Below are 14,013 nucleotides of genomic sequence, written 5' to 3'. Positions count from 1 at the left end.
TGTATTTTTTTTTCTCCTTAATAGAATGTAAGCTCACTGAAGACAGGAACTTGGGGTTCTTTTGTTTACTACTTATCCTCATTGCCAGGAATTATGCCTGGCACACACTGGTATTGTTTAATAAATAATTTGATAGTTAGAAATAATGAACAACAGAGTGTGTTGCACTCTACCCTATCCACGTCTACTTCTAAATGTTTCATTTCTTTTAGAGAGAGGGAGAGAGAGGCAGGGGCAGAGAGAGAGAGGGACAGAGGATCCGAAGTAGGCTCCACACTGACAGCACCAAACCCTATGTGGGGCTTGAATTCAGAAGCCATGACTTCATGACCCTGAGCCAAAGTCAGATGCTCAACCGACTGAGCCAATCAGGCACCGCCACATCTACTTCTAATCAAAGATGTTGCTCACTGTTGGCATATGATATGTGAGACAGACAATAACCATTCTGGAAAACAGTTGGTGATAGACATCAAGAACCTCAAAAAGTTCCACCACTTACATCCCATAATTCCACTTCTAAAATTCTATCTTAAAAAAATAATCAGAGATGTGAACAATAGTTTATCTAAAATATTAATTATACTAGCAGCAAATGGGTAAAAATCTATAGAGTGAATATATATATATATATATATATATAGTCTGTATATCTTGTCTGTGAAGAATATATAGGGAAATGGAAAATACTAAAAGAAGTTTTAAGTTAAAATTAAAAAGCAAAATACAGAAAATATGCAATGAAAAGCAAAATACAAAAAACATGCAATGATCCAAATTTTACACATACTCTCAGATATCTAAGTTATATGAGGAGGTAATAGTTTATTCTATATATTCTTATATATTTTCCACTTCCCTAAAGACAGCGTGAATTATTTTTCTAATCAGCAAAAATGAACACTATAAGATGGTCTATGCAGCTATCAGAAAGAACTTTAAATTTCTTAGCTAACCTTTTTCTAATCTAACCTCAACAAATATCACTTCAAGTTACTAGTTCCTGGCCTGCCATGTATTTTGCAGCTGACTTTTCCTCCTGATCTGAACAATGACTGCCTCATTTTCACACTGAAATGAGATTCAGATTCCATGCCACTGAAGTGATTCTCAGGGCTTAGGCTGCCCAGACTCAGACCTCTGGTAAAAGATTTAATTGTTTTTGGTGGGAATTACATTTGGCTTGCAACAGTGATTGAAAACCTGCGTTCTGTGTTGTTGCTTGGCAGAACTGTGGCTTAATGGTGCAGGACCAAATTTTGTGTTTGTGGTTTTTACAAGAATGCTGGATACCCACAGGCATGTCACACTATTACCTCATATCTGATAGCTCCATTGTGCAGATTTATTTTGGCTAAGACGCTTTGATTTTGCTCCATGTTATTGCCAACCTAACTTTAGCAAAGGAAACTCCAGTATTCTGAATAACTCTTTGTTTCCTCCAGAATTCTTTACAGCTTTATTTTTAATATCACTTGCAGGGTAAAGGGTATAAAAAAATAAATCATTGACTTCAGGTTTAATAATATATTTTTTCACTGAAGTTAAATATTAGAAAGAGATCTCTCCTCAGGAAATCAATTCCAAGTTCTAAGAATGTAATAGAGCCTCTCTCAAATGGACAGTGTCTTATACACACAGAAATGTAGGTTCTCAGAATGGGCAGAGAAAAATGCCCTACTCCCATCTTGATTTTTTTCCTCCTCATTTGGAATCATAAGCAAACATCCTGGGTGATCTACCCTAGATCAACCCTCTTCTAGGGCTGGACAGGCAAACTGAGAAATATGCCAAAAATCCAGCACAGTTTACGGAGAATTCATTTCAACACCATCGACAAAAATAAATGCTGATCAGACTTCTGCACATTTGTCTGTGTCTCCGAGACTCATGTTCTCCAACCCAAACCCCAAACTCTCGTTGCCTCCCCCAGGGAACAGAATAACATCAAGGCTATGTCTGAAAAGAGAACTCTAAATTACTTTGCATTTTCATTCTTTCCTGATGGCAGAGAAAATTAGGACATACAACTTAAGTAGTTGATATAGAGGAAAGCCACTTCAGATATAAAATTTTCTACGTGTTCTATAACAAACTTGCACTTTATTAAGAGATAATTATTTTGTATCCAGTACGAAACTGCTTAATGTTGCCTATTATATGGTAAAGTTGCTCCTAGAGTTCCCGTTAAATGACTGTTCTTTGTCTCTGTAAAAAACCAAAGTGCCAAAAGAGACAACTATTTCAATTAAACTGGATTTTGTAACTTTTCAGTTGTTTTCTCTTTCTTTTTCCCCCCAAATGGATTTGAATACATCAGCTGCCAAAGGCATAAAATGATTCAAAAAACCCTGGCCAAAACCCAAAAGCTACGCATGGTTCTCTCACATGAAAATTATCTCTACAGACCAGAGAACTCATTTGAACCAATCTTAATACTGAGAGGGAAAACTCAGAACTGAATTAAGTTACTCATCAAAATCTATCAAACCTAATAAATACTTAGCTTATTTTGTTCCAAATAATCTGTATTTTATTGTCAAGAATTTGTTTCTGTCTCACATTAACATAAAAGCAAAAAGTTAACCTGCAGTTCTTCTGGAGAACACAGGACCTCCCAGCCTGCCAAAATTCTTCACTCTCAGAGAGTGACCTCAATTCCACAGACCTAAGAGGGACTTCACTAATTTTTGTCAAGCAGCATAGCTAAGGAGCTCTTCTCTCTCTCCTCAGCTCTTTGAAAGTCTTCCCCTAGATTCCATAAACACACTGGGGGGGGGGGGGTGGGTAGAGTGTGTGTGTGTTTGGAGGTGGGAATGGGGGTGGAGTGTCTACTTTTGAAAGTTATCTTTCAAAAGTAATCTATTAAAGTTAGACAGAGTTTAACATCCTTTCAAGATGAATTTCTGATTATATATAGTTGGGACTCTAGGAGTCCCAACTATCATTCAGAGATACCAGGGGATCTTTTATCTGTAAAATACACACCACAGGGCCTTGATCAGTGGCGCTAACATCTCAGCAGATAACTAGTATCACAAGCACGAACAAAATAAATTGATGGTAAAAATGCAATGCGACTAATTGACATTTTCCTTACACAGAGATGAAAACTGCCTTTTTTCCAGGTTAAAAAGCCATTGTTTCAGAAATATAGAAGATTTAGAAATAGACTTTCTAAAAAAGCTTTGTTTTGCTTTAAAAAAGGAGTTTGCTTGGGTTCATGGCTCTCAGTTAAAGAAAAGAAACAGGATATCCAGTATTAATCAGTTACTGCTGTGACAGTCCTATCCCAGCTGGTCTTCTACTTGATACATATGTAAGCAAATCAATTTATGAAGAAAAATGCAAACAGCTAGGTGGTGAAAAGGAAAAACTGGAGTAAGGAAGGTTCCTCAACCATGGAATGACTTACTCTTACCCCTCTATGCAACATTCCAAATAGTATTTGTTTTTCTGTGTCAAAATTTTGTATAAATCTTGTAAATTTCATTCAAAAATGAAAACTTTGAAAATACAAGATTCAAAAATGAAAACTTTCTTTCAACTTCTAGTGGAGAAAGAATCCCCAGAACATTAAACTCTTGTTTTTAAATCTCTTTTATCAGCTTCTTGAAAGGGAGAAGTTTACAAAGCAACAGGTCCTATCAAAACTTAATTGATAATTAACTCTTCTCCATAATATTTGACCCATTTCAAATTCTTCTCATTGATAGTTTACGATTTCTTAACTTGGTCAAATAACTATGAAGAATAATCACTGGGCACTAACTAGTTCTCCTAAAAAGTTAGATACTCTGTTCAGAATCTCTTGATTTCTTTTCATCTCTATTAAAAAGAAAACAGAATTTTCACAGACACTAGATAAAATTGCAGTTCATCTTTTTGTGAGACACAAATGTGATATTTACCACTATTACACACACACACACACACACACACACACACACCTACAAATATAGAACTTCTTGGCACTAGGGAAGAATTATCTAAGATCTTTAGAAATGTCCCTATTCCCACACACCTGGTGGCAGATAGGTTCCCGCCATAAATATGATCCAAAATGGTTCAAAGTTTAGCAGAATAAACAGCAGTAGACCTCTGGAAATGCAAAAACTGAGCTACCCACCAGACAGATTTGATAGCTAATCGAACAATTCTCACACACTAGCCAGCCACTAGGTACACTTCAAATTTGTACCTGAGAAAAAAAAGTACAAATTATTTCATCTTGTGGATCTTCAGGGTATCTCCTGTGTAACTGAAACTGCAAAATTTGAAATCCTGAATCTGCAGCTGCCAAGGGCCTTCTTTCATCTATCTATATAACTATCATCTACCTATGCACACTTTTTGCTATAATTTTTCAGCTTAGATACAGTCACTTTTTATTCTTTAAAATTCACTATAATTTAAATTATCTTAAATGGCCAATTAAAGTCTCTATGTTTCAGAACTATTATGGATTTTGCCAAGCACATTTAAATAATCACACACATTCCATTGGTAAAAACCATTCTTGACATTTGCCCAGTGAAGCTGTCCTATGACATAATATTTTATTGTAATTGATGGGAGAACATACTAAATCTAACAGTCCAGTCGCTGCTTTCTATCTACTCTCCCTCCCCCCAAACACTGCTAATTTAATTCTCTGTGAAAAGCTTTCATAAGAAAACCAAAAATGTCCTCTAGGTTCACATACCAATGTAAGTTGCCAAGGAAAACTTTCCATTGTGTTCTATTACTGTGTATAAAGTGAAGATATGAGAAACGTTGGCTCTAATATTTGCCTCAGTTGCTAGGATTTTACTAAGCATGTGACTCTGTGTGTTAACTTCACGCTGCGTTTGAAAAATTATCTAATTTCACATTTAACTTTCAGGTTCACAATAAGTATATAGTATATTTTAAACTCCAGACTAAAGGAACTTAATTCACCAGGAATACTATTCCTTCGTAATTCTGGGTATGTGAAGTTTTGAAACACAAAATACAATATGACCACTAGGTGGTGATAGCCATCCATTAATATATCATGAATTACCAACTAAGTTACTTAAAACAGAATTTACAATACCCCCCCCAAATCATGATTATTTACTTCATGTATCAAGATGAAATGATTATATGTGAAATGTTCTCTCAGTTTTGTGAGGGAAAGCATGAAGAGAACACTTTGCTAGAAGATGGACCTCAGCTAAACAGTATTTAACAACGTGATTGCATTCTGTTCCATTACAGGTCATGGCAGCTATAATCCGAATTTTCAATCTGACTAGAATGTTATCTACAATAGTTTATTTTTCTCCATTTTTTCTTTTAAAATTATCAGATTATTTATATTTACGTCAATGCTGAAACTGCATCAGAAGCAAAGTAAAATCTATATATACCCACCTCAAATCCTTACAACAGGGCAGATGATAAACAAACACGTATGTGCTCAAATTACTGCCCGCGGTGTGATTCACATTTAGTTTTTGTTTTTTTTGTTTTTTTTTTGTAGGTAAAAACTTACCTAGACTAGCCATAAAACGTGGTACCTGTACTAAAAGCTGAATTCTGTGTGCAAACCCCTATCATCACCTGCAAGGGGCAGTGCCATGGCCGTATTCTCAGAGCTACAAGTATTAGCCAAATGCCACTGATGCCAAGGGGAAACAGATAACCACAAAGTATAAAAGCCAACTCCACAAATAGAAACACTTTCCCAAGAGGACCGCTTACCCGTTTGAAACGTTTGAAACGTATGCTGATAAGAAACCACCTTTTCACAAAATAAAGAACTCAGAGTAACCACTCTGGGTTACCCTCAGCCTTTCAGAACATAGGTCAACCAGTTATCTGCAAGGAAGTGAGGAGCACTACTTATTACGGAAATCAAAACATTTGGTAACTTTAAAATGTCTTTTCTCCCCCTAGATGGCTATGCTGCACAATAGGCGTTTGTTTTCGGTCTGCGGGGGGTACATTTAACTTTGCTTCATTCAACTCCTAGGGGGCAAATGACCTCCCTGCGAGATAGAGATCTACCTCTTCTGATCCTTGTACTTGCTTAACGTTACTCCAGTCTGGGTCCTTATTTATTTATGTTTTAAGGGAGGTTATAGTCTTGCTGTTGTCTTTTAGTTGAACAACAAAAAGGAAAAGAGCAGCTTTGTTTTAAAGGAGAAAGAGACATTTGTTTTGTGTCACTGCCCTGGGCTGGTAGGCTGGAGTTGGATCCTACAAACATGAATATGCTGAAGGGAAGAAAAACTAACTTGGGGTCTCCTGATAGCTGTTAAAATGGCAATATGCCCATTATTTTCCTAGCTGGCAAGTCTCTGTGCGGGAGAGACAATCTGGCAGCTCTTGAGTACAGCACTAATCTCATGTAATAGCGTGAGCTCACTGCCCTACAAAGCTGTAATTATCAACAGCATTTTCTAAAGGATGTGAGTTCCTCCCACCGCGAGAGCACTTGGAATGGGGGAGGGGCAGGCAGAGCCCCACGGAGCCCTTTGCATTTAACCCCCACCTCGGAAGGAGCCAGTGCGTTCCCTCACCCCAAGCTTGTTTGCGCAGGTCTTCAGGCAGGAAGCGCTAACGATCCAAATGCAGTGGGAAACTGCCAAAACCCATTCCACAGTTTTGTTTGCCTTTTCCATGAATTGCCTTAAAGTAATTAGCAATTAAATTTAAATATCTGTACATGATTTTAGAGTTTCATAGAGCTGCTGGGAAAGCACCTGTGAGAAGGAATTGATTTTTTTTTTTTTTAAGGAGAGTCTTGTCAATTATGAAATGATTTTCCAGTGATGGTAAGTGTTCTTCCAGCCCTGTCACCTATCACTAGATATCTGCGCGCAAGTAAAGGCAAGGAGGAGATGAGGGTTTTGTGTTCCAGAACTTCTATGACTGGTTATATTTCACACGTAGAATCACAGGAACCAGTTCTTGGTTTCAAATCAAACTGAACTGCAACACAAGTAAAAATTTTTATTAAGAGCTGAATGGTCTTGGGCAGAACAGAAACTGAGAATTCTTCCACTCATGAGTAATGTGTTAAAGGATGAGGAAACAGCATATGTTTTCCTTGGCTTTTAGGTTAATATAATGAAGTCTGTGAAGTTTAACATAATTAAATTAATGTTGATATGCGGTGTGACTTGTTCACAGACAAGTGGCATCTGACTTGGATCTCAAACCACACCACAGCTGACACATATCCATCTGCAAACACTTTACAGAGCGTTTTCTAATGTTTTCAGGTAGACAAAGTAAAACTTAAGTTTTCAGTTCGGGGGTTTTGTTTTGCACTGTTTTCTGCCAAATCATGGACAATCCTTTCAAATGAGCAGAAACCTACAAACGAGTTTAGAAAACACTGGGAATTAGCTCATACTCTTGATTCTCTTTTCAATGTCCAAGACATCTGGGAGAGGGAGGAGGAGAGGAACCTTTGTGTTTATAAAAGGGTAATAATGATACCTTCCTGTAGAAAAAAATTAATGGTTTATGGCCTGCAACTTGTTACTCCTTTTCTCTGCCCCTTTTAAGTGTTTATTCCTGAGTTAAGGGCTATTTCTTCATTGTTTCTACCTTTTTTCAAAGCTGGTTTTTCTCACAATACTTTGCTTGACAGACTGATGGGTTTATTTATGAAAAAAGGAAAGGGGTCTCTGTATTTAAAGTCCATCCACAAATCTGGCGATTCTCATGCATCAACCCTAACCAGGAGGGTGACTGGGTGTCCCAAATTCTAGGTATGCTAGCTTGCCAGTGCTGAACATGCTTACCAAGATGAGAACAAACAAAAAAGGCAAAATTCAGTTACCTTCCAGAAATATTTTTCAAGTAGTATTTTTTTAAGTGCAAAAGGCTACCAATTAGCCTTTTGCAACCTCTGTCAGAACTATCGAGGGGCAAGATGAGCTGGTTAGAGCTAGAAAATAAGACCTTTATGGTTCTGTGAATTAGTAACTTGTTTGAGAACTTCCTGAAAAGATTTAGACAAGTGCGGAGGAGAGGAAGGTTTTCTGTTTCCTCTAATAATACTACTGGACAGTGAGAAGAGGGCTGTGGCTACTTCCCAGGAAGCTGACAAGCCAGCAGCCTTTCAGGGCTTGCCTGAGTGTGGACAAAATAGAGATGCTAGAAGGAAAATGTGAAAGAGACATGGAAAGATTTTTGTTTGTTTGTTTCTGCTTTTTGTTTTGCTTTTGGTTTTTTGTTTTGTTTTGTTTCTTGCCAAACAAATCAAACACTCCAAGGCTCCTCAACATTTTTAAAAGGAAACTGGGTTGTCAGTTCTATTCAATCCTCAACCTCTGCACAACACTATCTAAGGTGACATTTTCCTTTGAAGTAACTGCTTCTGATCCACTGAAGCATCCAATCCCCAGTGGTGAGGGGTGAGCTTTAGTGGTGCTGCAAAAACTCACTAAAGAGAAGAGAGAAAGGACCAAATTCTCCCCTTGTGAGAATTTATGCCTGGGGGTCAGAGAGAGGAGGGAGCATGATGATAACAGCTTTAAATCTCTGAGGTCCAGGGGTTGAATTTAAACCAATTGTTTGGGAGATATGTTATAAAAAGTAGTGTCATGAAGGCACCTAACAGTTTCCAACGCCTGATTGTGCTCTCCATGGACAGTTGTCTGTAGTCTGTAGTTGTACAGAAAGTTGTGAAAATGATTTTGCTAGGAAATATATAGATAGGACAGTATAAATGATTCCATGCTGTTCTCTCATGTCTGGCTGCCTCTATGCTTGAAAGAACAGACTCAGATAGAGGATGAATAAATGAAGCTCTGTCCAGCCTTAGGCAACCAATTCATCCTTAGTCAACCAAACTATAAAAAATAAAATAACATTCAGGGATAAGATTTTCTTTTGTGTGTTCTACTACATTTTGGATTTGGATAATATGGGTTTTCTAAGTAATTTTTCTGCAGAAAGTATAATGACAGAATATGTGCCTATCTTGAAAAAAAATCCTCCTTCAAAGTTTTGAGTAATTGTTGGTTTCCTAAAGCTTCATGGAAAATCTGCCCTGATATAACTCAAACCTGCAGGGGTGGCAGAGGCTGAAAGGTTTGCTTTCCATTTTTTCTTCCCAGAGCTTATTGTAAATGTATTCTTGGGACAACCATGGACAAAACTGTCATCATTTCCAGTAGGCACATCTGTTTTCCTTTGGGTTAATAACTTCTCTAAGATGCAGTACACTCAGCCATATATATATATATATTTGTTTTGGGGGAACTTTTTTTTTCACCATTTTTGAAATCTCATCTATTATGTTTTAATGTTTTTCATACTGGTACAACATTAAATTAAATATTTAACTTAGATAAACAAGAATTGTCACAAAGTGATTCACCCAAAAGACTTAATTGGTCATTTCATGATTCAGAACATAACAGAATAAGATGATTGAGCAATGTATAAATATTAATTATCATTCAGGGGTGCCTGGGTGGCTCAGTCGGTTAAGAGTCCGACTTCAGCTCAGGTCATGATCTCATGGTTCATGAGTTTGAGCCCTGCGTTGGGCTTTGTGCTGTCAGCTCAGAGCCTGCTTCCCATCTTCTGTCCCCCTCTCTCTCTGCCCCTCCCTTGCTTGCCCACATTCTCCCCCGCCCCTCTGTCAAAAATAAACATTAAAAAATATTAATTAGCATTCAAAAAACATTAAGTATCTATTTTTGTCAACAATTCCACTAGGTGCTGAAAAAATAGAAATGAAGGTTAATCCCTGCCTCAGAAAGCTCAGTGTGAGGAAATTAGCCCCACGGAGGTCAGTGGTCAGATGCAAAGAGGACCCAAGAGGCTTCTGGAACAAGTAGAGGAGCTCTTAGTTACAGTCAACTGGGAAGGCTTCCTGGAAGGAGACCCTTGCCTAAGCAAGGCATATGAACATCTATTAAATAAAATCATTCTAAGCACTAGGGCAAGAGTATGCAAAGATCCTCAGGAGTTAGATGTCACGGCTTATTCCAGGAACTGTGAGTATTTTGAGATGATATTGCTTAGGAAGTGGCAGGTGGAATAGTGGGCTTGGTATGCCAGGCTCATAATTAGAATTTTATACTGAAGGCAAGAGGAAGATATTGCAGGATTTCAGGAAGAGAGTAACAAGAGTTCATAGTAAGGGAAAGGGCAGGTCATAGGCACTGGAAACATATCTGGGGGAAACACTTCAAACTAGTCATTCATTTAACAATTAGGTTAAAGAAAGAACTTAAAACTCAACTAAAAGTATGGAAGCTAGATAAGAAATGTTTGTTTAAGTTTGCCAGCTTTAATGTGTATTTAACTTGGATAGTTTAACTTAGTGTCTTTGAAGACATCACTTGGGTGACAAGTGAAGTTATTCATTACTGAAGTTATTTGTCTGAGTTTCTAATAAAGTACTTGGGGCATTTCGTTATTAAGAGATCAATAGTCAAGTTAAAGAACAACTCGTCAATAGAAAACTAAGACACGAAGTGTGACTGGTTATTAGAAAACCTAGTGAGAAAATAAAAACTGGAATGTGTTAGGAGAAAATAACCTTAATAAAAATCACAAAGGTTAAGGCTAGACCCAATTTCCCTCTGAGTACACTTTTGTGAAACTTACTGGGTAAACCCCCCAAATGATAATAAAAAAGATTTTGAAAATACAACAAAAGCAAGAATTTGGCATGTTATCCATACCATATTACAGAGGCCAATAACGTGGAATGAATCAATCAGAATCTGAAGAACAAGGGCAATTTAGATAACTTGGCCAAATAACACTATTAATGTAGTACAAGCATATAAATCGACATCTCGCGATATAGCATAATCCTGTTAACTACGATATAATTATACTGCAAGTTTATTGAAGCAGAGCTTAATTATTTTAAGAAAAGAAATTATTGAGACTGAAAAACCTAATAGAAACTTGTTTGCTTTTACTGAATTGTAAGGCTGAATAACAGAAGATAATATACAGTAAATATCAAAGGTCCTTTTTGTTTTAATACTGCTCTACCTCCCAAGAAGAATAAGCTCTAATAAATCTTTCAAACAAAAAATGGGGGCAAAGGGGAGAAGGGAGAAATCACTCTAAAACATAAACAAAGTCCTTAAAATTGCACACAGTCAAGGTAACACCATTTCCAAGTGTAAGCGGATACTGCTTTCTCTGATGTAGAGTTTACTATTAGGGATCTTTTCAAAGGCAAGACATTTGGAGTAAACAGCGAAACAAAGAAGAACTATTTTATTCAAAGCCTGCAAACATATGGAACCTGTTAAGGGGATGGTGGCTGCAGAATGAACTACAAACGAATTTAAGAGACACCTAGGCTGTGTCAGAAAGGAAGGGATAGAGGCGAGGGTGGTTACAAAAGCAGAGTGGGCCAGAGATCAGTCAGATGGGAGGGAGACAGGCTGTTGGGCAGATGGTCTTTTCTGTTTCAAAATGTTCAAAGTTAGGGACACTCCTTAGCACACTTTTATTTGACACAAAGAGGGAATTAAGAAGAAACCAAGGGTCTGTCAGAGTGCTTTCTAGATTTGCTTGTATTGTTTCTTTGATACGCTTTGCTTATTTATGTAATTCATCTGCTCACTTCTTCAAACCAAGACCCTCACTTGATGCTCTCTTCATAATCCTTAGGTTTCAATGTAAAAACGTGAACTCATTTAGGGTAAGTTTCTTGTTTACACTGTACAGTTACCTACATGAGGTCATGTTATCTTCCCCTGAAAATTTCCTAGGAAGATCAATATATTTCTCTCTTGCAAAGTGCAATTCTTGCTTACTTACCAAGTTTAGGACCAGTCTAGGCCATGGAAATGGCAATTAAGTTATTTTTATACAGTATTTTTCACAGTCCATTGAAACTTAATGGACACAGACCACAAGAAAAAAGAAAAAAAAAAGTTGACTTGGCTTGCTTTGGCATAGTGGAATAATGACATCTGATGAATCAAGCTCACCTGAATGGCATTTGACAGGAAAGGAACATTCCCTAAGATGTTTTACAGACCTCACCCAGCTGCCAGCTAGAAGTCAAGATTCAGTGTCATTAACCAAGTTCATAGGTAGTATAAGGGCCTTGTCCTAGACACCATAAATAGTAAAAAGCAGGCAAGAAAACCACTTCTTTGAAAAGCTGAACTGCTAATGACCAGAATAAACATGGTGTAACACACAAAAATGCTAAGAATGAAAACAGACAAATCAGTTCCATAGAACCAATGAGAAATTGAAGTTGGGGACTTGGCCTGATCAGGTCAGTATGTAGCAAATGGCAGACTTTACATATACCACACCTCGCCAAATGCCAGGCTCAGAGCAGGAACATAGAGGCACACTTTCAGATAAGCTGTGGTTAAGGTCTGCAAGGAACAAATAAGCACCAACCAGAGCCCTACCTGAGTTCTTGGCGTTCTAACTTCTGTAATACAGATGGGACCTCCTAGGACTTGTACTTTTCAGTGGGCTATGTGTAAAGGAACATGTGTGGGAGGAAGACTTAATGGTGGTTCTTAAGACTCAAGTTACCCCATAGGACTGAAGTATTCATTTAACAAAAGAAAACTCGTTAAATGCCTATACTGTATAAAATACATTTGCAAAATTATAAAAAGTCTTAACTATCTATAACATACATAAAAAATCCTTTAATTTTATATTCACATACACATTATAAGTAAAATCAAAATAGTTTATCTTCAATTACAATTCAAATACAGAAGGATTCACACCATACCAATCACCATTAATCTAACTGACCAAAATTATCCTCCCTGAAATATTTGTTTATATTAGCAAAACAAAAACACACAGATGCAACTTTTGCAGATATACCATCCACTTGGGACAATGAGAGAACAATGAGTATTGATCCAGAGGATATGGTTGATAGATCTTATTGGGAATATATTTTACAATCTACCTTCCCTATTTTTTCTGCATCTTGCCAAAGAACCTACTTATGAACCTGAATGGCAAAATAGTGCTGATTAAACATAAGGAGTGATGACAGAGAGAGGGTAAGCCAGACTTTATTTTAGGGTTGCTCAAAGCAAAATGTAATAAGGGATACCTTTTCAAATCAAGGACGTGTCAGCCAGAATAAAGCATGGTTTTGGAGACAGGCCTGAGTTCACATCCTGACTTTGCCACTTAATAGAATTGTGACTCTGGGCAAAAATCTCAACCTAACTGACCTTCCCTCTCTTTACCTGTAAAACACTTAATACCTCTCTTAAAGATTATTATGGGGGAATAAACACATGCAAAATGCTGAGTATGGCAACTGACACAGAGATGACCTGAGTGGTATGTCCACAAGAACACAGAAAAGCTTTCTCGAACAGAGTAGAAGTTCCAAAAGCAGAGGTTATTTCGGCATCTGTTCTAGGACGAACTTTACGTTTGGCCAAACTCATTACATCCAGATGAGTGGCAGGTAATGAATGAAATTTAAACATAAGAGCTTAAAAATTATTTTCAATTTTTCCTGCTATTCATCTAATTTAGAACTGAATTTATACCTATCGTTTAGCCCAGTGGATCTCAACTTGTCTGCATTTTAGAATCACCTGGAGAGCATGTGGAAAATATAGCTGCCAGAGGTTTTGCTTTAATGAATTTGAGCTGATGCCTAGGCACCAGTTGTTAAATTATGTTCCCCAGGTGATTCCAATGAACAGCCAGGGCCTAGAACCACTAGTATAGCTAACCACACTTGAACTATTTCTAAAAAAATTACACTCACATGTATCTAGAATAGTGACTCAAAACAGGTTCAGCAGTCCTAAGAATCTCATTTCAGCCTACTCAAGGTTCTGGCCAGGATTACCAAGTCATTCTTTAAGAAGCAGAGAAAGCTCAAAACTATGTAATTAGCAGTTTGAGTGGAAGAAAATCCACAAGATCATAATTCAACAATCTTTCTTAAGATGAAAAAAAATGAGCATTTTGGTTTGGATAAAAATGAGCCACGCCATGTAGCAGATTTCCAGTGAAATTATGTAAGAGAGA

The 14,013-nt window shown here is 37.3% G+C and overlaps 1 protein-coding gene across 4 annotated transcripts in view; it reads right to left on the bottom strand.

Moving 5' to 3' along the window:
* VCAN (versican) overlaps positions 1-14,013 on the bottom strand; it is a 130,455-nt gene that overhangs the window by 30,827 nt on the left and 85,615 nt on the right. The gene's annotated exons all lie outside the window — the stretch shown is intronic.

The sequence above is a fragment of the Lynx rufus genome, unplaced genomic scaffold, assembly GCF_022079265.1.
Source record: "Lynx rufus isolate CCGP_SWC_20201006 ecotype Redwood Valley unplaced genomic scaffold, mLynRuf1.p SCAF_1, whole genome shotgun sequence".
NCBI lineage: Eukaryota > Metazoa > Chordata > Mammalia > Carnivora > Felidae > Lynx > Lynx rufus.
The sequence above is the reverse complement of the archived record's forward strand: the minus strand, read 5'-3'. Positions and strand labels throughout refer to the sequence as shown.